This window comes from Schistocerca piceifrons, chromosome 9 (genome assembly GCF_021461385.2).
Source record: "Schistocerca piceifrons isolate TAMUIC-IGC-003096 chromosome 9, iqSchPice1.1, whole genome shotgun sequence".
Classification (NCBI taxonomy): Eukaryota; Metazoa; Arthropoda; class Insecta; order Orthoptera; family Acrididae; genus Schistocerca; species Schistocerca piceifrons.
This window is the reverse complement of record NC_060146.1, coordinates 96,809,952-96,835,941: the sequence shown is the minus strand read 5'-3', so window position 1 is coordinate 96,835,941 and position 25,990 is coordinate 96,809,952. Positions and strand designations below refer to the sequence as shown.

Sequence of the window (25,990 nt, the reverse complement as noted above, 5' to 3'; positions counted from 1 at the left end):
CACGTAGTGTAGCTGAGGCGGAATAAGGGGAACCAGCCCGCATTCGCAGAGGAAGATGGAAAACCGCCTAAAAACCATCCACAGACTGGCCTGCTCACCGGACCTCGACACAAGTCCGCCGGGCGGATTCGTGCCGGGGACGAGGCGCTCCTTTCCAATCCGGAAAGCCCTGCGTTAGACCGCTCGGCACCAGAGTGGATTACTGCAAGTCTATCAATATTCATTAAATTGTTGGCTGACTCAAGCGGATTTAGAATGCAAATTGTTCTGCATTGTTATTTGAGCATTCATTATGCAATATGGGCCGTAATTTATGACGAAGTTTCTTATTGATAAACATTGCTACCCCTGAGTCCACTCCGTCGTTTGATTTGCTTCCAACTGCGTATATGCATGTCCTACCTAGTTTGATATTGGCTGCGTGCCGCATTCATGGTGCCGTAATTTTAGTTCTCAGCAATGCATCTCAGGAAACCTGGGAGAGAATGCTGTTGTTTCCAAATTCAACAACCAGGAAGCAGTCGAGCGGTACTATGCAGTGGTTGGCGAAGCCCATCAGCGTCATTTATTGGTGGCATGCCAGAAAGTGGTACCGTCACATCGACGCCACTGAAACCTGTTACACACGCGTCGCTGTCATGACACTGCAGTATTCCACGGACTGTGGCGTCATTCAGTTTGCACTCGTCAACATGCTTGGATCCACTCTACAGGCAGACACGTGACTCGCCCCGGCTGCTGACGTGTCAAGTGGCGGAGGCATTTGTCACTTGCAGGCGCCGGGCGTCGCTGCCAAAGTGGGCGTCCACAGCGCCGCATCACCGTCGAGACGCTTCTAATTAGCACTGAGCGCCAGCGAGTCACTGATCACGCAGTGCTCGTCTCACTCACCCACTAACTCATCATTCACTTTTTTTAAATGTCTTACACTACGTGATCAAAAGTATCTGGACACCTGATTGAAAATGACTTACAAGTTAGTGGCAATGCTGGAATTCAATATGGTGTTGGACAACCCTTAGCCTTGATAACAGCTTCCACTCTCGCAGGCATACGTTCAATCAGATGCTGGAAGGTTTTTGGGGAATGGCAGCCCATTCTCCACGGAGTGCTGGACTGAGGAGAGGTATAGATGTCGGTGAGGCCTGGCACGAAGTCGGCGAACCAAAACATCCCAAAGGTGTTCGGTAGATTCAGGTCAGGACTCTGTGCAGGCCAGTCAATTCTAGAGATGTTATTGTCGCGTAACCACTCAGCCACAGGCTGCGCATTATGAGCAGATGCTTGATTCAAAATTGTTAAGGCTTTCGTGGCCACTTGATGACAAACTGCCTATAGCCATCTGTCTCGGGTTCTTCGGCCGACGTTCATCTAATGATTTTACTGTCGTTTCGCCAGCACGAGTGCCTGTATGCAGTATGCCAGTATGCAGTTCACCACCGGCAATGGGGGGTGAAGCTTTGACAATGCCAGCCACTCGTGCTGGCGAAACGACAGTAAAATCATTAGATGAACGTCGGCCGAAGAACCCGAGACAGAAGCCAATCAGCAGTTTTTCAGGTGCTTGATTTGTTGAAAGATACAATCGCCATCCCCGAATTTCTCTTCAACAATGGGAAGCAAGATGGTGCTTAAAACATCAGTGTAGGCCTGTGCTGTGATGGTGCCACGCCAAACAACAAGGGGTGCAAGCCCCCTCCATGAAAAACACGACCACACCACAATACGACCGCCTCCGAATTTTACTGTTGGCACTACGCACGCTGGCATATGACGTTCACCAGGTATTCGCGATGTTCACACCCTGCCCTCGGATCGCCACATTGTGTACCGTTATTCGTCACTCCACACAACGTTTTTCCACTGATCTTCTTACACCAAGCGTAAGGTGCTATGTGTGGCTTATCAGCATCCGCTCGACCATGAATCTCAGGTTTTCTCATCTCCCGCCTAATTGTGGATCTGATGCAGTTTGGAATTCCTGTGTGAAGGTCTGGATAGATGTCTGCCTATTCTTCATTACGACCCTCTTCAACTGTCGGCGGCCTCTGTCAGTCAACATACGAGGTCGACCTCTACACTTTTGTGCTGTACATGCCCCTTCACGTTACCACTTCACTATCACATCAGAAACAGTGGACCTAGGGACGTTTAGGACTGTGGAGATCTCGCGTACAGACCTATGACACAAGTGACACCCAGTCACCTGACCACGTTCGAAGTCCGTGAGATCCGCGGAGCGCCCTATTCTGCTCTCTGACGATGTCTAATGACTACTGAGGTCGCAGATATCGAGTACGTGGCAGTAGGTGGCAGCAAAATGCACCTAATATGATAAACGTATGTTTTTGAAGGTGTTCGGACACTTTTGATCACATAATGTATGTGATGTAACAGACCAAGGAATACTCATTGAACTAAACTATACCACACCAGGCATACCACCAGAGCTACGTGCGTTTCACGTTTATAAATACTCCGAGTAATAACTTCGTTTATTCACATGTGCGCGTTGCTGATCAATATTTTATGCTCGAATAGAAAAAACATTATTATTTTACGTGATCCAATCACATTAATGTGACCACCTGTCAAAAGCCTGAATAACAACTTTGTGCAGCACGGACGTGCAGGAAGAGGGTTACGGCGGTTCCGGAACAACCGATATGGATGTGGAGGTGGTGGTAGTGGTGGTGGTAGTTAGTGTTTAACGTCCCGTCGACAACGAGGTCATTAGAGACGGAGCGCATGCTCGGGTTAGGGAAGGATTGGGAAGGAAATCGGCCGTGCCCATTCAAAGGAACCATCCCGGCATTTGCCTGAAACAATTTAGGGAAATCACGGAAAACCTAAATCAGGATGGCTGGAGACGGGATTGAACCGTCGTCCTCCCGAATGCGAGTCCAGTGTGCTAACCACTGCGCCACCTCGCTCGGTATGGATGTGGAACCATACCAGTTCCAGTGCTGTGGCCAGCTGTAATAGGCTACTGGGTTAAGGATCTATGGCAAAAACATCCCAATCGAGTTGGTCCCATTGATTCTCGATTTGGTGTAACTTCGGGCAGTTCGATGTCTAGGGCAGTAAACTTATCGTGTTGCTCTTAGAACCACACATGTACACTGGCAAGCCGTTTATCACATTGCATTGTCCAGCTGGTAGCTGCCATCGAGGTGAGAAAGAAACAAACTGCATATAGGCGTGGACATAAGGACACACGCATACTTATGTTGATCCAGTGTGTCTTACGGAATGACGAAATCACCCAGGGAATTCCAAGATAACATTCCACAGACCATAATGCTCCCTCCTTTGGTCTGGAACTATCCGACGATTGTAACAAGGACACTCTCTGCGCAACCCACCCACCATTTTGCACGACAATGCGCGGCGCATACAGCGCAAGCTGTGGCTGCTCTACATCGCTGGCAACGGGTTCTACACAACGCTGGTGACTACTTTGAAGGACACTAACAGGTGCAAACATGTAACTCTTTTGCATCCGTGTTGAAAAAATAGTTGCCACTATTTATGTTCCAGCCCTCGTATTTTGCTTTAACATGGTGATGCATGCAGTAACTTCTAACGATTTTGTTGTAATATGGTGATGTATGGAGCAATTTGTTACAATTTTTCTGGGACATGCTGACGTATGAGACGATTTGTCATGGTTTGGCCGTAGCATTTCGGTGTATGGAGCACTTTTTTAGAATTTTTCTGTGACATGGCGACGTACATGTAGTCTACACTGCATTATCAGCAGAAGATGAAACATTGTGTACTGCAAGGTAATGTCAGTACCCCAAGATATGGTCACCATAAAGTTTAGGGGACTATGGCATCAGTCATAGGCGTCCTAAGACGAGTTTTTGCCCAATAATTCATACAGTTCAGACCTGAGAATAACATTGTTTACTTCGGCACAAAGATAAACCTTTTCCTGTTGATAAGTGTAAGTTAGATTAACAACAGTGCTACATGTATTTTGCAGTGGTATAGAACAAATCATTACATATTTTGATGAATAATACAGACAACTTTGGTTTCTTTAATGTGTGGTATGAAAATCAAACTAGCTCATGGATATGTTCAGGTGCTACTTAAGCCCTTATTGAGATTAACAGTGCCACTATCCTTGCCATATGGATTTTTAGTGCTACAGAACAGTAACTTACAGCAGTAGTGAATGTGTGCCATGTGTGTTTTATATTCGAAATCTTTGTATATTTTGATAACTAATTTCTGATAAGTAATCTCATTTTGGTGTAAAGACAGAAGTGTAATTTGTAGCAAGAACTCTGTAATTATACCTATGTACTACAATACACAAACTGTATGTGTTTTGTACTTATCTTTATGTATTTTGATAAATAATTCTATTTTGGTGCAAAGATAACATTTTCAAGATATCCAACGTTCCTATCTGTGAGGAAGCTTGTTCCATTATTGTCTTTGGCCATGTTGTATTGTGTTTACAATCATGTTTCATGTATTATGAAGTTATCCTTGCATATTTTGAAACTATGTACTCGAAGTGCCACAATACATTAAACATTTCAACAAAACAGTTCTTTTAGTGTGGGTTATTGTTATAAACAGTTTGAAAATGTGGCATCGGTGTATAGATCACATGTGGTACCTAAGCACTATTGTGTTCAAGATCAGAACGTAATTAAAGAACCTATATTATCTGGTTGGTATGTTTTTCTAGAGTAAAACATGATATGTTTTCTTCTTCCCCCATAAAATAGTAGTTGGTGAGGTGAAACATTACTGAAAAACTTCTAAGAACATCAGGTGACGATAGTTCTATCAATGTACATGCAGTAAAATATAGTCTCAAGTAAGTCAATGATCGAAATGCCAGCACATTTTACATACTGGGTCAAATATTTTAGAGACTAACTCAAGCCTCTCTACAAAAAATGGGACACCACAGATGTCAGTAACTACTGGCCAGTCTCCATCCTTACAGCATTTTCCAAAATTGTTCAGAAAGTAATGTATTCAAGAGTGGTTAGCCATCCCAACAGAAATGGGATACTTAGTAAATCACAGTTCAGATTTCAAAAATGCTGTTCTACTGAGACAGAAACATACAATTTCACTGCCCACATAGTAGAGTCTTTAAATAATAAAATGTCACCAATAGCAATTTTCTGTGACTTATCCAAATATTTTGATTATGCAAACCATGAGATTATGTTACAGAAATTACAATTCTATGGTATAAATGGAACAGCAAATGAGTGTTTTAAGTCATATCCAAAGAGCAGGAACCAAAACGTTTCTTTATATGGCTTAAGTGATTTAAGGAAGTTTCCCACTTCATCTAACTGGAGTGAAATTATATTAGATGTGCCACACAGTTCGATCATGGGTCCCCATCTGTTCTTGATATACGTGAACGACATCCCTTCTTATCTGAAACAAGAAACTAAACTGTCATTGTTTGCTGATGATTCATGCATCATTATGAATCCAGTAAAAGAAACTGCAAAAGGAAATCATACAAATAATGTCTTTGGAAAAGTTATTAATTGGTTTTCTGTGAATGGGCTTGGTCTGAACATCGAAAAAGATAGCACATCCAATTTTCTCCTGCAAGGAGTACAGTTTCTTCAGTAAATATATCAACAGAAGTCAGTAGCCAGGGTAGAGCATACTAAGTTTTTTGGTGTACATATAGATGAGAGCCTTAAATGGAAAATTCATATTTTGGGTCTCCTAAAACGACTAGGTTCAGCAACTTTTGCAATCAGAATAATTGCTAATTAGTAAGCTAACATATTTTGCATACTTTCACTCTGTGATGTCATATGGAATAATATTTTGGAGAAACTCAACATGTAGGCAAAAAGTATTGACTGCTCAGTAGAAAATGCTTTGAATAATATATGGGGCTCATAGTTGCACATCTTCTAGGCATCTGTTTAAAAGATTAGAAATTCTTACAATAGTCTCACAATATATTTAATCAGTAATGAAATTCGTTCTGAACAACTTGGACCAGTTTCAAAACAACAGTGGCATTCATGATTACAATACCATAAGAAAGAAAGATTTACGCTGTCCTCTACTTAATCTACCTTTGACACAGAAAAACGTAAATATATGCTGCTGTAAAACTTTTCGATAAATTACCAAATGGGATAAAGTGTCTGACAGACAGCAGTAACAGTTTCAAAAATAAACTGAAATCTTGTCTCTTTGACCACTCCTCCTATACCATAGATGAATTCTTGAACAGGAATAAATAAATCTATAGGTATAATATGCGCACTTTGTTCCATTTACGGGAATGAGCTAGGTAATAAATATTTTAAGCTTAAAGGAAAGAAACTTCTTTCTTGTGTGCATTTCTTATGCACTTGACACATTATGCATCGTAACAGTGACTGTGAAATTGATCACTGGAACACTTAACATACTAACATGACAAACAGATTGCAAACTTGGCGTAAATACTGTGTGCGTTATTGATGTAGGTTTTAATACGTATTTTAGGCATGCAAATACTGTTAGTTACACTCTTAACATTTTTGATGGACGTTTTAAATGTGAAAATATCATTTTGACTCTTGACATAGGCACAGTGTGTGTTTTTATCTTCTTTACTGCTAAAATTATTCTTGGTCATGTTTATTTCTGTGCATAGTGCCATTTAGGCATAAGACGAAACGTCAGCAGCTTGCTTAGCATCTTATTTAAGTAGAACACATGTGTTTTGTAGAGTTATATATACATGTACAGGTGGAAATTATGTAAGCTGGAGACTGCATGTTTTCAGAGATATTTTAGACATAAAAGTTACACATTGTGTCTATGACATAAATGTTGTGTTGCTGATGGATTCTTCACATATGTGTTAGATGTGGAATTACTGTAAGTTACGCCCTTTATGTATTTTAGATGTGGAAAAAACATTGTGAGACCTGACTGATGCATTCACTGTGTGTGTGTGTGTGTTGCTGTCATATATTTTGACATACATTTTAGATGTGGAATGAAAATTGTAACACATGACATAAAAACTGTGTGCATGTGTGTGTGTAAGTGTGTGTGTGTGTGTGTGTGTGTGTGTGGGTGGGTGTGTGTGTGTGCTTACATATTTTTGATAAATAATAGGTACAAATTGATATGAATATATTTAATTTGAGGACTCCATAACGCCTTACATCAAGTGTGGTACAACAGACTGAACTAAGTTTGATGACAGATGGTGAGTAACCTTAAAGTTAGATCACTAGCGCCAAGATGAAGATGTATTGTCATTATCTTTACATTCTTTCTGATAATTAATCGAATGCTTTTGATCATGAGACAAAATTCAACTTGTTTGGATACTTCTGAGCATTGCACATTTTAGATACATAATTTGGATGTCGAAATACTTACTATTAAGTAACACCCTTTACACGTTTTCAGTAAATAAGTCTTATCGTTTGGGCACTTTTGAACAGGGTGCAAAATTCAGATCGTTTGTATCCATTTGAACATGGAATCATAATGACTGGCAGAGAAGTTGTTGTTTTCACCGCCTTAGATTTTCTTGTAATTTCCCACAAGCGCAATTGAGCTAGTTCTGCATACTGCAATTTTTTGAAATTCCCGTCTCGCCATTTTGTGTTTTTTAATTACCTGCCATGCCATATTGCAGTTTTATTGAATTTTCCATAACCCCACTAAATATTTTTGAATTTCCTACTACTGCTATCTCATATTTTTTGGCGATTTCAGTACCGGCTATTGGTGGTTGCTTGAGCTGTTGAACAACTTTGCCACAGCCATTCAACTGTCAGTGCTTGGTTAAATGGTTAAATGATATGAAGATTGGCTATGAACTGTAATGGGTGATTCATGTTAATGAATATCATGGAACCAATGTTTTCTCACATAGATCCCGTGAAGTTCTTATGTTTACTCATCATAATTCAATTCTCCAGGCTGTAGTGGCTAATTACTTGTAAACTGTTTACAAGTGAGCTCTCTGATACTATGTTTCCCTCCAGGTGACTGCTGTTACAGAGTTATTTTCTTCTTATGGTTGTAATAGATGAAGTGGGGGACTTGTCAAAGGAAAGGTTGACCAACATTTAAATTTATTCTAATTAGTAAGGCATTCTTCTTATTTCTTTGGTGTTTTTCCCATATGTGACGTTTTAATAACGCAGTAACGCTGTTGACTCGAAATAACTTTCATGTCATGTACCTTATATTAGAGATGACCACTGACGACGGTGCTGTGCACAAATATGCATAGCATGCGATTTTTGATGCAGCAATGATGACGTATCTGTGCTTGTAACTTAGCTAACTACTGTGTTTTCTTAACACTGCATCTGATGTCGTTGTAGTACGTTCATGTAGCTCTCTTACCTTAGTATGGTGTGTTGTTGTATTTTTAGATGCACTTGACAATGGGCAGTCCCGAAACTAGTGGTGGAAATAACATCCTTCTTCAAATAGTATGGGGTTGTTTGATGTGAGGGAGCATCATGTTACCTGAGGACTTGTTTGTATGGAAGACAATGAAATGGAGTCATTGACGATGGTTATGAGGATATTGCGATTTTCCAGCTGCTAGAAGAAGAGCACTGAGCCATTAGATGAGTGATTGTGATTTGATGATGGGTGAGAGTAGGCCCATATTTGGTTAATTGTGATCAGTAAAAGGAAAGAGACTGATAGCCTAATAATGATAAACAAAATACATTACCTAATACTGATCATGATGAGATGTAACCCAGTATGAGTGGATACATTATTTTACTTACAAAATGTTAGGAGCTGCACTATGAATTGATTGTTTTGAAGTTGTAAAGCACATGAATTAGTTGAGATGAAGCGAGGCTAGCGAGAATATTAGTGATCAGTATTGTGTATGAAGACAGGGAAAAGGCAGAAGCTGGAGCACTGAGAAAATGTATAAATTGTAAAGGTTCCTTCCTCTGTCACTTAGATAAATGATCACCCACTGTGAGCCACCACTTAAAAATACCAACATGTAGATAGAAGACAAGTGAAGGTTTTCAATGTTTTAATGACTGCAGTATTGTGGTAAATTGCTCGGACCAAGTTTGCTTCTTCGTTGAATATGAGATAGATTACTGAAATTTCGAGTGTTTAATTAATGATTTGAAATGAAAGGTGATGATAGATATTTTCCAGACCTTGATTATTTTCCTGGTACTCATTTTCACAGTGATCTGAATTTTTATAAAAGCTGTACCAACCAGCAGTCGCACATGTCAAATTGCGTTCCTCCATTTACCAGCTGTATAAGAATTGGGTGTATTGAAATGATAATGCTATAATTTTGCGTGTTTATGTGTAAGTAATAATTTTTTTCTTTTTAGCTGTGTAGTTTGATTTCTATGGCTATCAAAATATAGATGATACATGCGTCACCTATGTGTGGTGTTGTGATATAAATTATTTTGTTACTAAGAACACATTTTGTTGACATATCCAGCGAGTACTATGGTACTCTTCTATCGTTTGACACTCTCTTACAGGTGGTGACTTTTTTATGTATGCTCTGAGCTCAATGATTGTTTCCTTCCCGACAGATCGAGGAGTGACATCCGATTACAGATTGACCATTTAGCTATTTTTAGACATAATCACCATTTCTGTCGATGCATTTTTGTAGATGTTGTGGCAGTTTTTGTATGCCCATGTCATACCAGCTCGCCGCCATCCTATTCAGAAAGTTATGAACCCGTTCTTTCACCTTGTCGTCGGAGTTGAATGGCTTTCTGGCCAAATATTCGTTTAACCTAGGGAACAGGTGATAGTCACTGGGCGCCAAGTCAGGACTATATGGTGGGTGGGTGATTATATTTCACTGAAACTGTTGCAGGAGAGCACCGGTTTGCCGAGTGATGTGTGGGAGGGCGTAGTCATGGAGAATGTGTACACCCTTGCTGAACATTCCTCTTCTCCGGTTCTGAATTGCCCGTTTGAGTTTTTTTCAGAGTCTCACAGTACCTTCCAGCATTAAATGTAGTCCCACTGATTCAGCTCCGACGACGAGGTGAAAGAAGAGGTCCATAACTTTCTGAACAGCGTCTACAAAAAAAGCATCCACAGAAATGGTGACTATGTCGAAAAATAGCTAAATGTTCAAGCCGTAAGCAGATGTAAACCATTGTAGAAATAGACAGGTCTATGTAAGAAATAGGAGACCTTACTTTTGGGATTACTCTCGTAACCTTTAGTCGTTGGCTGACGGACTGTCATACGATTCGTTTTAGCATGGTCTTTGCATGCTACTGACTTATCATCTGCTGCACATCATTCAGTGGCCCACCCAACGCCATTCTCCACATTCATAATTGGCGGCATCTTCTGTCATAATAACCCCAACAGTCCCTGTGATGTGTCAGTGTGTACGATCAAGTGTGTGTTGAGTGTGCAAGGTAAGTATCCCTCTCTTTCTTAGAAAAACGTTTTGATGCTAGGATGCTATATATTCGATATACGACTTTAAACTGAATTATAGCAAACAGTTTTTCCATCAAGTTATCGTATCTCAAACACTGACTTAAAATTATCAACGTAGTTTCCGTTTTATTTAAAATTCCTGTTTGTTATTCTTATCTTAAGGTTGTTCCTAGGCTATTTCAAGCACTGCCTTGAAATTAGCAGCAGATTTTTCTTTCTTTAATATTTCCGACGTATCTTGATTCTTCAAAAGATAAGAATGGCGCTTGCCAAGTTGCTGGAATGTCGTACACAACATAAAAACGTAAAAGGTTTCACACAATTTATTTTTAAATGAGAGAGGAAGGGACGAAGTGCGTCTGCTTTTCGAATCGAACCACTAACCAGCTCAAGCAGGTCAGGCTTTTACATCTTCCTCAACGCACTACTGACTAATTGTCTCCACTTCCCTGTACCTCTCATTCTGCAATGATATAAATTTCTCCGGACTCAGCAGTTAAAATGAAAAACATCCACAGGTACAACTTCTTCAGACATGTGTAAAATGCACCTCTTTCAGATTAAAAAAAAAAAACACTCCGTCTTCAGGCCACGGGTGGCCTACTGGGACCATCCGACCGCCGTGTCATCCGCCAAGGAGGATGCGGATAGGAGGGGCGTGGGGTCAGCACACCGCTCTCCCGATCGTTATGTTGGTATTCTTGACCGAAGCCGCTACTATTCGGTCGAGTAGCTCCTCAATTCGCATCACGAGGCTGAGTGCACCCCGAAAAATGGCAACAGCGCATGGTGGCCAGATGGTCACCCATCCAAGTGCCACCCACGCCCAACAACGCTTAACTTCGGTGATCTCACGGGAACCGGTGTATCCACTGCGGCAAGGCCATTGCTCCTTTCAGATAACATCAGTAAATTAAGATAAAAAAATACTTACGTACACTAAGGTGACAAACGTCATGCGGTAGAAATATGCACATATACATTTGGCTGTAGTATAGCGTTCACGAGGTATAAAAGGACAGTGTACTGGGGAGCTATCATTTGTACTCATTCGAATCGTATGGTTTCCGACGTGATTAGGGCGCGCGACGGTTATTAACAGACTCTGAAAGCCGAATGTCTTCACTTAACGACCTAGAGCAGCGGTGATTGCGTAGAGTTGTCACTGTTATCACACAACGAGGACTGCGTGACGTAACCTCAGAAATCAATGTGAGATTTACGACGAATGGACCCATTATGACAGCGTGGCGAAAATTGTTAATGGGCTATGGCAGCAGATGGCCGACCCACGTGCCTTTGGTAAAAGCACGCTTCTCCTGGGCTTTTGGGTATATCGGTTGGATCAGACTATAAAACTGTGGCCTGGTCAGATTAATCCCTATGCGACTAGAAAACTGTGGCCTGGCCAGATGAGTCCCAATTTCAGTTGGTAAGAGCTAATGGTGGGATTACAATGTGGCGCAATTCGCACGAACCCATGAACACACGTTGTCAACAAGGCATTAGACAAGCTGGCGGTGCCCCCAAAATGGTGTGGGCTATGTTTGCATGGAATGAACTGGGTCCTCTAGTCCAACTGAACCCATCATTAACTGGAAATGGTCATGTTCGGCTACTTGGAGACCACTTACAACCGTACTTGGACCTCATGTCCCCAAACAATGATGCACAATGTCACTGGGCCACAACAGCTCGCGATTGGTTTGAAGAACATTCTGGACAATTCGAGCCTATGATGTGGCCACCTAGATCGCCCGACACGAATCCCATTGAACATTTGTTGGACATAATTGAAAGGTCAGTGCGTGCACAAAATCCTGCAGCGGTAATAATCTCGCAAATATGGACTGTTATAGAGACAGTTGTTATTGTTTTGGTCTTCAGTCCAGAAACTGGTTTGATTCAGCTCTCTGAGCTACTTTATTCTGTGCAACCATCATCCTTATGAATCTGCTTAGTGTATTCATCTCTTGGTCTCCCTACACGCTGCCGCCCAATACTAACTGGTGATCCCTTGATGCCTCAGAGCATGTCCTACCTACCGATCCTTTCATCTAGTCAAGTTGTGCCACAAATTCCTCTCCCCAATTCCGTTCAGCACTTCCTCATTAGTTACGTGATCCACCCCTTTAATCTTCAACATTCTTCTATAGCACCACATTTGGAAAGCTTCTATTCTCTTCTTGTCTAAACTATTTATCATCCATGTTTCATTTTCATGGCTGCACTCTATACAAATACTACCAGAAAAGACTTCCTCACACTTAAAACTGTACTCGATGTTAAGAAACTTCTTTTCTTCAGAAACGCATTCCTTGTCATTGCCAGTCTACATTTTATATTCTCTCAACGTCGACCATCATCAGCGGTTATTTTGCTTCCCAAATAGCAAAACTCATGTACTCACATTTCCTAATGTAATTCCCTCATCATCACCTGATTTAATTCAACTACATTCCATTATCCTCGATTTGCTTTTGTTGATGTTCATCTTATATCCTCCTTTCAAGACACTGTTCAGTTCAACTGCTCTTCCAGGTTCTTTGCTCTCTCCAACAGAATTACAATGTCATCGGCAGACCTATGGCAGTATGGCTCAGTATTCCTGCGGGGACTTCAAACGACTTGTTGAGTCCATGCCAGGTCGTGTGGCTGCATTATATCGAGAAAAAGGAGGCCCGATACGGTGTTAGAAGGTATCCCATGATTTTTTTCATATCAGTGCAACCAGGCACGCAAAGAATAATTTCGTTTCAAGTTGGATTTTCATGTCACACAACATTTATAAGAAACTGCCAGAAAAGGGTAATTTCTAGACAGTCGAAGACAGAATATCAGGTTTCTCCATATACAGTGAGAGAAATCAGATGAGCCATGACTGGGCAATCAGTTATTTACAAAGCCTCAATGTAATTTTAAACGTAAGATAAAAATAGGCGTGCGTTAAAAGCTTCGCAAGAATCTGCAGAAAGGACGAAGTTCTTGTAAGTGTATACTAAGAGTAGATTCTGTTGTCTTCACTTTATAGAACGGCACTTAAAGTAATTCACGGTTAAGATTAAGTTCTTGTACTATCTTCGTCTTTGACATAGTTTAATATCACAAAATTTTTCTTGTTTAATTTGTGGAGTGCACGTTAATAAGGTATATATGTCTAAATCTTTCACCTGTTGGGTAGAAGAAATAGAGACTTACATCTTATTTACATATAGGTTTAATTTTATTTATTAGTTATTTAATGTCATTGCAGAAATGAAGATCATATTAGAAAATAGAGAAGCAGTTTTACATGAATCACAGTAATTTTGTCAAACCAGCTAGCTTCTACGTTGATAACTTATGACAGGGTTTAGCACAACGAAGACAATCCTTGGAAAAAAAAACACTCTTGGAGATTACAATGTGGATTCCGCAGCCGCAGCCTGTACATTGACTCTCTTTGCCAGATTTTTCTCGGCAGATGAACACAATTCTTGCCCTGGACCGATGACATCGGGGTTCCACCGTGCTAGTAGTCTCTCCCTGAGCAGAGGGAGAGTTGCACTGTTGCAAACGAATAAAACGAAAAGCAGTGGACCCTGTACCATCGTAGCTATATGGACATAGTACACGTACTGCGCTATGCCTTGTGCCTGGTGGAAGCCAGTTCTAATAATCGTGCCTATGCCACTTAAAGTGACAGTCTTAGCTGACATGTAAAGAATTAGTGTCTTTGAGCCAAACGTCTCTTTACTATAAATTTTGAGCTGCCGCATGGAATTACGAGTACGTCGGTACATGTATCCCACCAGTCCAAGACAAACAATATTGTAAGCTACTGACAGAGAAATTGCGACGATGAATATTATACGACTGTGAAACAGGTAATATTCGCTCGTTCTTTCCAAAGCAATGGTTGCCACCAGTACTACGCTCCAGGGTATTAGCGAACACAACAGCTGACGGCGGAATATCTTCCTTACTTCAGCACGTTCTAGGTCGCTAGGAAGCCTAAGGTGACGAACGCATGCGTACATTTGGTAGCAGAATGAGTTGAGCCAGATCCAGTTCAGAAGAGTTAGTGCGCTATCAATCTGCACCGTCGTAGATAAGTCAGGGACACCTGCCATACGATACAAGACCTCAGAAAACAAGATCTGGACCATACCTGTTATCTGAAAGGACAAGAATATCTTTCCGGGCAAGTTACGTAAATTGGGAAGGTACACGTACACTGCGGCAGTCAAAATTCGGAAGAGAATATTCACTGCTACAAATGTTATTTCTAAAGGTTCTAAGCCCTCGATTTTAAAATCCTTGTACTTCAAGGTGCCACTGTTTAGACTGTCTTTGTAGCTCAGTATTCTGTTTGTCGGCTTGTCTTTGCCCTGTATATAATATCCACAGTATGGTGAGTACCAACCACGGTGGTCCATGGGGGCGCGACATGCCTTGAGGTAACTTGTGGAAGCAAAATCGCGACATTTCAGCAGGAGAATAGCCCTGCAAACAGAGCAGACGGTGTCGGTTTCGTTGAGTTCCGGACAGGGTTGGTCGTCAGGACCACCGAAAACGCAGCGGGCATCGCGCACAGACTGAATCATGCTAAAGGGGACATCCTGGCAAATGATGATCGAGTTGACAGTCATCCAGGCGAAGAGGCAGAAGTTGACGTTGGCCCTCTGCGTGTAGGCCAGGTAGCTGGTGACGGGTATGTGGGGCGACCCCTGTGACAGGTCGTGCCACAGCTGCACACGGCACTGCTCGCGCCGCTTATTGTTAGTGGTTTCTGGAGGCCGGTCTTCCAGTGGGCACGTGGGGTGGTCCAGGGCGTTGGCCAACAGCTGCATGCAGCCAGTGTCCACGGACAGCGTAGCGTAGCTTTTGTCCTCCAGCTGCCACTCCTCGCCTGCAAGATCAATGACAGCAGTTGGGTGGTGGTTCTCGTCGTACGCTGAATGTGCCACAAATGCGGACAACTTTCCACCATAAACGGTTATCGTATTATGCATGTCGCTACCAAACAATCCCATATATGAGTATCTCAACTAAGCACGTCATTCTTACACTGCCAGCTGGTGTGAATTGAATAAGTGTTCTTCAGTATTCTCAGACACTTACGATGATTATATGAAGCTGGTATCTGTTCCCAAAAGAACAGTTACCACTGATGACCGCGCAGCTTCTCTAGAATAAAATGATAATTAAACCGAAACCCTTAGCTATCGATAGGTGTTGTTGATATACATCAATGGGGACACCTGAAGATATGTGCACCGACCAGAAGTCAGACCCGGGATGTCCTACTTACATTGAAGATGCTCTATCCGTTTGAGCCACCGAGGGCACAGAGGATAGTGCGAATGCAGGGACGTATCCCTTGCACGCTTCCCGTGAGGCCCATATTCCCAACTGTCCACAACCTACATTTGTAGTGTTCCTAATATGAGGGACACTCCAAAAGGAATGCATACTACTTTTTTTTTAATCCATCTTTTATTCTACATGTCTGAAAGTTTCACAGTGTGTAGATACATTCTTTAGGAACAATATTTTCATTTCTCTACATAATTTACATCCCTCTCAACTGCCTTACGTCATCTTGGAACCAGCGCCTATATACCCGCACGGTAAAATTCTGGACCAACCTGTTGGAGCCACTGTTTGACAGCGTGCACATGGGAGTCTTCATCTTCAAACCTTGTTCTACGAAGAGAGTCTTTCAGTTTCCCAAAGAGATGATAGTCACATGGTGCCAGGTCAGGACTGTAGGGCGGGTGTTTCAGTGTTGTCCATCTGAGGTTTGTGATCGCTTCCACGGTTTTTTGACTGATATGTGGCCGTGCATTGTCGTGTAACAGCAAAACATACTGCTTTTGCAGATGTGGTCGAACACGACTCAGTCGAGCTTGAAGTTTCTGCTGTGTCGTCACATGCATCAGAATTTATGGTGGTTCCTCTTTGCATGATGTCCACAAGCAAGAGTCCTTCGGAATCGAAAAACACCGTAACTAAAATTTTCTAGAAGAAGGTGTGGTTTTAAATTTATTTTTCTTGGGCGAATTTACATCATGCCACTCCAATGATTGCCTCTTGGTCTCTGGTGAAAAATGAGGGAGCCATTTTTCATCACCTGTCACAATTCTTCCAAGAAATTCATCTCCACCACTCTCGTACTGTTCCAAAAGTTCGCTGCATAGCGTTTTTCTTGTTTCTTTGTGAGCCACTGTCAACATCCTGGGAACCCACGTGGCACAAATCTTTTTTAACAGCAACACTTTCAGTATTGTGCAAACACTTCCTTCCCTTATCCCAACGTAGCGTGACAATTCGTTCACTGTGATGCGTCTGTCAGCAGTCACCAATTCGTTAACTCTCTGCACATTGTCTGGAGTGTGTGCAGTACGAGGCCTGCCGCTGTGAGGACAATCCTCAATGTTACCATGCCGGCTTTCATCACCTAACCTGCTTGCCCACCGACTAACTGTACTGCGATCGACAGCAGCATCTCCATACACCTTTTTCAACCTCTTGTGGATGTTTCACACTGTCTCGTTTTCGCAGCACAGGAGTTCTATTGCAGTACGTCGCTTCTGACGAACGTCAAGTGTAGCAGCCATCTTGAAGACATGCTGTGACGGCGCCACTCACGGGAACAGGTTGAACTAAGTTTGAAAACAAGAGGGAAGGATGTATCTACACACTGTAAAACTTTCACACGTGCAGAATGATAACTGTTTTTTTACAACAATTGTGTGCATTTCTTTTGGAGTGACCCTCGTAGATATTTGCCCATTCAGTGGTATCTGTTCTTTCAGGAACAGATACCATCTTCATACAGTTAAAGGCTACCCGGCCACTGACCTCCTTCTGTGCGAATGCGCACACTTTGCCCAAAAAATTTAAAAGATTTGTTCACGCCCCTCAGGGGGCTCACAGTTTTTTCATGAGTTTTTGTGTGGTGCATACTGGACCCTGCGTTATTGCAGCCCATTTTTCCTTCACTGGCTGCATTTCCTGCACCCTGTACCTCTCTCCCTATCCTTGCTCCTTCCCCGCTGTCCCGTTCTTCCCCCTCTTCTGTGTTCTGATTTATGTCAATCTGGCTATCCACTTGGTTCGCTGTATTGCTTGCAATTTTGTTCCTCCTGCCAGTTCTTTCATCCTTCTTGGTGTGTAGGTCCCCAATTGATGTTTGACCTCCATGTCTAAATTTTCTGTTTCTAGTCTGAGCCTTTTGATCGAGAACTTTCTCTCTAGTGTCTATGGCATGAATTTCTCTCCCCCTTCCCAGGTCTTCATGCTTGCAATGATCTTGGCATGTCCCAGTATCTATTACCCCTCTCCAGTCTCTGAATATAGTCCAGGGAATGGTTTTTCATAGGGACCTCATATTGAAAATTGATCAGGAACTTTAGACTAATCTGGAGTGATGCGGCGATCATTATTTTTTTAGGTGTGCAGAATGGTCTTAAAGATGAGCGAACCAATACTGGTGCCTCCAGTCTGGCTTTTGAGGGGGATTCCTTCCCAGAGAAGGTCAAGGTTATGTGCTACAAGTGTGATGCAATGCCATAACTCCCACCACCCAAGAGGTGCTTTCAGTTCTTGCTTTTAAGGCATAAGTCTTCCCGCTGTACGGAGGACCCTCTGTGTCGTGATTGTGGACATCCACTCCATGACAGAAGCACCCGTGGTCTTCCACCTGTGTGTGTCAGTTGTCATGACCTGTACTCTCCTCACTTGCCAGATTGCCCAACTTACAAGGGAGAAGAGAAGATCCGAGAGTACAAGTCACTGGATCACCTGTCTTCTGCTGAGGCTTGACAAAAACATGAGAGACTCCATCTGGTGTCACTTTCATCAACTTCTGCCTCCATTACATCCTTTGCCACTGACAATGCAATTTTGGCAGAAACAGCAAAGGGCTTGGAAGAGCAGTTGAACGGAATGGACAGTACCTTGAAAAAAGGATATAAGACGAAGATCAACGAAAGCAAAACAAGGATAATGAAATGCAGTCGATTTAAATCAGGTGATGTTGAGGGAATTATATTAGGAAATGAGACACTAAAAGAAGTAAATGAGTTTTGCTATTTGGGCAGTAAAACAACTCATGGTCAAAGTACGCAGGCTATAAAATGAATACTGGCAATGACCAGAAATGCATTTCTCAAGAAGAGAAATTTGTTAATGTTGAGTTAGGATTTAAGTGTCAGGAAGCCCTTTCTGAAAGTACTTGTATGGAATGTAGCCATGTATGGAAGTGAAACATGGATGATAAGCACTTTAGACAAGAAGAGAATAGAAGCATTTGAAATGTGGTGCTACAGAAGAATGTTGAAGATTAGATGGCTAGAGCACATAACTAATGAGGAGGTATGGAATAGAATTGGGGAGAAGGGAAATTTGTGGTACAACCTGTCCAAAAGAAGATATCGGTTGGTAGGGGACATTCTCTGAGTCAAGGGGTCACCAATTTAGTACTGCAAGAAAGTGTGTGAGCTAAAATTGTAGAGGGAGATGAAGAGATAATATCAGTAAGCAGACTGAGGGATGTAGGTTGCACTAGTTACTCAGAGATGAAGGAAGCTTTCACATGATAGCGTAGCATGGAGAGCTGCATCAAAACAATTTTTGCACTGAAGTCAATGACGACAACAACAACAACATCCGTTCCCACTCGTACCTCTTCCTTACAACAGCCCTATCCTCCTCTCCCCTCCCTGTCTGCTGCACTTCCCATGCCCTCCCCTTGAGGAGCCATTTCCCCTCCCCTGCTGAAGAAATGGCCCCATTCTTTGGCACCTGCAGGTGATTGCACTCACCCCCCTCCCCCCCTGCTGTGGATTGGCAAGACAGCCAACCCACTATGACAGGAAGCCGAAAGGCACGCGTTTAAGCTCATGCAGGCTGGCGTGAGGTCTGGAACTGGACAAGGAAGTTAGACTTTAGCAAAAAAGGTCGTAGCTGTTGGAATACTTAACTTTAATCCATAATAGGTGAACATCCCGTTGACGGTACATGTTTTACAGCATCAATAGTAACTGGTAATGGCGCCCTGCTAGGTCGTAGCAAATAATGTAGCTGAAGGCTATGCTAATTATCGTCTCGGCAAATGAGAGCGTAATTTGTCAGTGAACCATCGCTAGCAAAGTCGGCTGTACAACTGGGGCGAGTGGTAAGAAGTGTCTCTAGACCTGCCATGTGGCGGCGCTCGGTCTGCAATCACTGACAGTGGCGACACGCGGGTCAGTCGTATACTAGCGGACCGCGGCCGTTTTAAAGGCTACCACCTAGCAAGTGTGGTGTCTGGCGGTGACACCACCCCCCCTCCCCCCGTTCCCTGGAGCCCCTCTCCACAGTGTCTCTTGGACTGGAAAGCAACTACCGTACCTCAGCCACGAGACACACCATCTATCTGTGCATACTGGGATTTCTTGCTCTCTTTCGGTTCTGGATCTTTCACAAGCCTACCCTCCCTCCGTGCCCTACCCTCCTCCACCTCCGAAAGAGAAGAAAAAGAGATGTAAGTCCCAGGACAAGCACCCCTCCTGGTACCCCCGGAATATCAATCTCCCTCTTTGAAAACTGAGTCTGATGACTTGTGACAAATTTGTTATTAAAAACCGCTGTAATACAAAATACACACCAGCCATTCAATTAAAAGGTAGCAGGGAAACAAAGGTGGAAACTTTAAAAAACAGAGACAATCCTTTAATCTGCCTCTTCTTGGAGCATTGCTACAGAACAGACAGCTTTAGTATCAGTGCTGTAAACTTTGATGTGAAGAGAGCAGATTGTGTGAAGGATCAGTTTGCATGGCTAGTTGTCTTGCATTACTGTGTTGTGAGTAATTTTATATTTTTGACTTTATTCATTCAGAAATATAACATCTCTAAAAATGAATACCTGTTTGTCTTCTATTTGTTTTCATACCATTCAACTGATTACAATTAAGCAGTAATGAGTTGTGCTCAGCCTGTGAGGATAACAACAACTAGCCACCCATAGAGATAGGAGTGAAGAGCGAGTGACACAGAAGCTTAGCTCAGGAAAATTTCGTGCAATTTCACTCAGTTTTGTATATTTATGACTCATGATGTGTATAAAAATACTGTCAAGGTAACATACCTGAATCATCCTTAGGAAAGGCATTGGGGGTGTGGAGATGTGGCATAAAAAAATTGATAAAGATCAGTTACATATTAACTAGCAGAAGGAGCCACTATGAGCTGCTACTGTAAATTATACTCATAACAAACCATGGTAGCTGAGAAATATTATCTCTGGAAAAAGCCTCTGTGCTTCTTCTTAGATTGGCAGTCTGCTGTTATTATCTACTGATTCAAGCTAAGCATCTCTGTAACATCATGCACAGCCAGCACTTACTTCAAGAGGTCAAATGTTTAGCATTGTGAACAGAAACACACAAAAGTAGAAGTGATGACACTGTTCTTGCTTTAGGAACAAGTAGTTCCTTACCTGGGGAAGAGAGGAGGATAGACTGAAGAAAGTTAGAAAGGAAAAGGAAAGGCAGACCCATTGTGAGAGACACCCATGTGTGGTTATAGTTAGGATAGGCACATGTGAAGGGGTAGCCACCTGAGAGTGTATGAGGACAACAATAATTGATGGTGAGTGAAAAGGGGGTATAGTGAAGAAAACAGCAGGAGTGGAATTTGCTTACGTATATTATATTGGGGAGGTTGTTGAGATGTTAGCATGGCAGGTGGTGAGATCCTGTCTCTAGAGTTCATGAAAACAGGTCTGTCTCAGCCACCCGCCAACCAGCCATATATCAACATCCAGTGGGTAGCCATGTTGTCTGTCACAAATACCTTCTAGCTAAACCTGGCATGCACTCACCTCGTATCTTAAGTACACATACCAGACAATGACCACAGAGGCCGATTTGTTGTCTGCAGAATCTGAGGCAGCCACCACGAGAGGCATCTGGCTCACTGCCAGTAGAGTTTGCTTGGTCTAATTTAAATAAAAATTCTAATATCATAAAAATGTTAGTATTTCACACTCAAGTATACTCTCAAATGCTTGAAACTATATCTAAGTACTGTTAAATCCACTTAATTAAATTACAGTAACCTAATTTGAAATGAAGTATTCTGTAAGCTGCTACTAGTTAGCGTGACTACGGCGAGATCATGTCACTGCGCATGTGTGCTTGAATTCGCCACCAACTGTACCAGCTCAGGCCAGCCACTGGAGGCCCCCTACGGGAGGTTTGGGCACCATGCAGTCTCCAGTAAGCCGTCTGCCGGGGACTTGTGCATATAAATGCGCAGAGCAACACTGAGTGATCTTCTCTGTTCTTCTAGTTGTACCACTCACATCATTTGTTCTGTGTCTTGTTACATGTGGATTGAGAGGCTTATTTCTGTTATTGTTAGGAGGTTACGAATAAAACCATATTTGTGTTACTTGAATTGTTTTTGTGTATTACTTGGTTACTACACATTTCTTTATAGAACAACAAGAATATTGCAAAATATTTTAGATCATCCTAAAACATTCAGGAACATTTCAAAATGTTCATATGTATAATGGTAAAAATGTGAAATAGAGTGAGCAGTGTAATTTCCATTTGCTCATTGCCAATGGAATATACTTGCAAAAATGTATAATATTTGTTTGGCAGTGGTATGATCTCACTCCATGACACTTCCCCATTAATTGAAAACAGAACGATGAACTGATGTTCTTCACTGATCATGTAAGTAGCACAAAATGATGCTATTTCAAAGGAGATATTGCTTGCTCTCATATTTTGTAGAAAATGTTCTGACTTGGGATTTTCCCCAGATATCATATAATTATTGTAGAGATACCTTCAGTGGTATTAACTGAAAATTTCTGCTCAAGGAACACATTCCTGGTGGTTCACTAAAGTGCCACCGACCTGAAGCACTTGATCCATTTTGCAAGTGATGATGTGTTTGTGTTTGTAGTCTTAAGTGGTATCATAATGGAATGATCCATCTGCCAAACTATAATCTCCACGTCTCCTTTTGATTTCTCATACTCTAAATTTCTGCTCCTGTGCTTGTGATCGATGCGTTTCATGAACTTAACTAATTGTAACCATATGTATTCTGTTTCATAATGTTGTTTGTTCAGCAGTTTCTCCATGTCAGATTGCTGAGTGTCTCACTTGATCCTCTTTCCTAATTTCATTTTTTTTGTTTTCTCTCAGTTTGTTCATTCTCTTAGGTTTTGAAGCTAAACACACTTCTCACTCCTGATTTGTTTCATTTCTTCACTGCTCTGTTCCTTTCTTGTCATTTCACCACAGGCAGTATCTTCTCTACTGTTACATAACAGCATCCAGATAAATGTTAATCTTGCATAACACACTAAATGCCACTTTCTACACAGTTCACTATCTTAAACAATCCACTTCCACTTAACATTATTTCATTTTCACTTTCCCTTGATTGACCATAATAGATTTCCAAAAATACAGTAACACAGTGAGAGGATACAAGATTTTCTGTGGTGTTATCAGTAATAATCCTGAGTAAAATTACTGGACCGATCAGAAAGTCCCTCCCCATCATAGATCATAGAATATAAATGAACCATGACAAACTTCATGTTTGTGAGAAGAGGGGTATCATCATCGTCTTGTGAAATAAAGTTACTTCTACATGAAATGATGGTTTCTTTGGATTATAACCTGTCATTCTGATTGTCTGTGGTATTCCTTTTGAGCTTTGTGCAGCACTGATTATAGTTGAGCTGCATCTGGCATCACCACAAGTGCACCACATTGTACACTGCTCAAAGGAATATCGACGACACGAACATCGAATGGAAAGTAATGTCATCTGCATTGATGGTTATTTGTATGATATTTATTTTGATCACTAATATGTGAAAGTACAAGTCTGTCACTGCGTGATGCAGAAGAGAAGGTGAAAATGTGCTTTTATCCTCAAATTGACAGAATACTCCCTTGGCAGAAGTAAAGCTGTGAGTACCGGACGTGAGTCGTGCTTCGGTAGCTCAGTTGGTAGAGCACTTGCCCGCGAAAGGCAAAGGTCCCGAGTTCGAGTCTCGGTCGGGCACACAGTTTTAATCTGCCAGGAAGTTTCATATCAGCGCACACTCCGCTGCAGAGTGAAAATCTCATTCTGGAAACATCCCCCAGGCTGTGGCTAAGCCATGTCTCCGCAATATCCTTTCTTTCAGGAGTGCTAGTTCTGCAAGGTTCACAGGAGAGCTTCTGTAAAGTTTGGAAGGTAGGAGACGAGGTACTGGCAGAAGTAAAGCTGTGAGTACCGGACGTGAGTCGTGCTTCGGTAGCTCAGTTGGTAGAGCACTTGCCCGCGAAAGGCAAAGGTCCCGAGTTCGAGTCTCGGTCGGGCACACAGTTTTAATCTGCCAGGAAGTTTCATATCAGCGCACACTCCGCTGCAGAGTGAAAATCTCATTCTGGAAACATCCCCCAGGCTGTGGCTAAGCCATGTCTCCGCAATATCCTTTCTTTCAGGAGTGCTAGTTCTGCAAGGTTCGCAGGAGAGCTTCTGTAAAGTTTGGAAGGTAGGAGACGAGGTACTGGCAGAAGTAAAGCTGTGAGTACCGGACGTGAGTCGTGCTTCGGTAGCTCAGTTGGTAGAGCACTTGCCCGCGAAAGGCAAAGGTCCCGAGTTCGAGTCTCGGTCGGGCACACAGTTTTAATCTGCCAGGAAGTTTCACTCCCTTGGTAAGGCTGCTAACTACTGTAATGAATACATAATTAGTGTCTGGTCAGAGTCCATAACTTTTACTGAATCCAAAAGCATTTGACAGATGGGAACTCATGCAGCAGTTGTCTCATCATTGCCTACATATACACTTCTGACACACCTAAACCTCCAGATGTCAAACACTCTGGTACTAAACATCATGTGTTGATAGAGTACCAACCAAAACACTGATTTAGTTTGTGATGTATGCTGTCATCCAATAGAAGATGCATGAAGAGTAATTAATAGTAAAATCAGAAGTACAGAGTATAGGGAAAACATAACTGTGTAAGGGATAGGGAAAGGACATTTCCGAGTTTGTAGCAATGACCTTTTGACAATCTGCTTTCGCTTCATTAGTTCAAACTACCAAACCTATAGTGTATATTTGTATAGATAACCACACCTATTTATACAGATGTACACTGTAGGTTTTCTACTTTCAACTAACGAAGGAAAAGCAGGCAACCCAAAGAACACTGCTACATACTCTGAAAAATCCTTTTACATAGCAGAAAAATGTTCTCCCATATAACAATTTTACATGTCATCTGTTAAAATAAATTGCCAGCAGAGGGTTTTGAACTCACGACCTTTACTAGAATGATCTGACACTTTAACAACTCACCTACCAGAGATGTTCACATTTAGAGCTTATAGATACTGTTTGCCTAGACAGTTCACCCATCTTCTGCTGGACGGCAGCACACAGCACAAACTAAGTCAGTTGTTTGGTTGATATTCTATTGACACACAATGTTTGGTACTGATCTGAGAGTCTGACATCTTGAGCTTTGGGTGTGATCTGGTGATCACCAACAACACAAAGCAGGGTAATGAAATGTTCGATAGTGCTCTACAATGTACTGAAACATTCTGGAAGATTTTCAAACCTTCTGGAAGTCTTTACCACATTCCAGAACATTGTAAGCCATTGTGCAACACTCTGGCCAGTCACAGAAACTTCAGCACTCGATTCGCAGCTGCTTCGCACAATTCTGTAATAAGCGCATTGATATGAAGCTCTCATTTGGTATCTATATCTTTGAAACCTATTCATGCAGTTCCAAAACAAAACCACTTTCATGGATGTGGGATGAAGGGCTACCATACCATCTAACCCCTACGGTGCTACACGAATATGGTGCGCAGCTATAGTGAAATATGAGGACATGCCATTTTTACTTTTATTACATGTGTTGATAGATTATCAGCTTTCATGGATTTTTAAATTTTTATTCAGAATTTTGAAAGGTTTTGTTGTATTTACAGATAATCTCTGTGTGTTTGCTTATTTGAATCACAGTCATTTGTTATTGTTGTGGTAGTGGATCCTAGAAAGCTATCCGATGGTTCTGATAAAGTACTGTATCTCTGTTGCACATAATTCTATTTGATCAGTTCATAAAAGGGAGATAGAAAAAAATATGGTACAACAATAGGAGGCCAAATGTTCTGGATGTCACAAGGGGTGTAGTGCAAAGCTTCTTCATTGTCAAGTGGTTTTTTGTATGTGTCCACTCTATATCCATATGCCCCGATATATGTTATAGCTGGAAAAGACTTAGCCACACTCAAGTATCAAACTGAAAATCACCTTTGAGGAGTCAGTATACAGTTAGTTATGAAGACACTGGTAGTATTCTCTTCTCTTGTGTAGTAAAGATGACAATAATGGTGCTCGCATGCAGTGTATCGATCAATGCCCAAGTGCCTTTTTCTGCTGTCCTCTTTCATCTAAATTGTGTAATATTGTAATAAATAATTCACGACAAACAAGAAAACAATTCTTAGTTGGCAAAAGAAGGCAA

The 25,990-nt window shown here is 41.9% G+C and overlaps 3 non-coding genes and 1 pseudogene across 3 annotated transcripts; 3 read left to right on the top strand and 1 right to left on the bottom strand.

Moving 5' to 3' along the window:
• Positions 1-11,223: 11,223 nt before the first annotated feature.
• Positions 11,224-11,340, bottom strand: LOC124717423 (annotated as a pseudogene).
• Positions 11,341-23,445: 12,105 nt separating this feature from the next.
• Positions 23,446-23,520, top strand: Trnas-cga. The gene has a single exon. It is a non-coding gene; the product is annotated as a tRNA-Ser (tRNA).
• Positions 23,521-23,746: 226 nt separating this feature from the next.
• Positions 23,747-23,821, top strand: Trnas-cga. Its single transcript has one exon. It is a non-coding gene; the product is annotated as a tRNA-Ser (tRNA).
• Positions 23,822-24,047: 226 nt separating this feature from the next.
• On the top strand, positions 24,048-24,122 carry Trnas-cga. The gene has a single exon. It is a non-coding gene; the product is annotated as a tRNA-Ser (tRNA).
• The last annotated feature ends 1,868 nt before the right edge of the window (positions 24,123-25,990 follow it).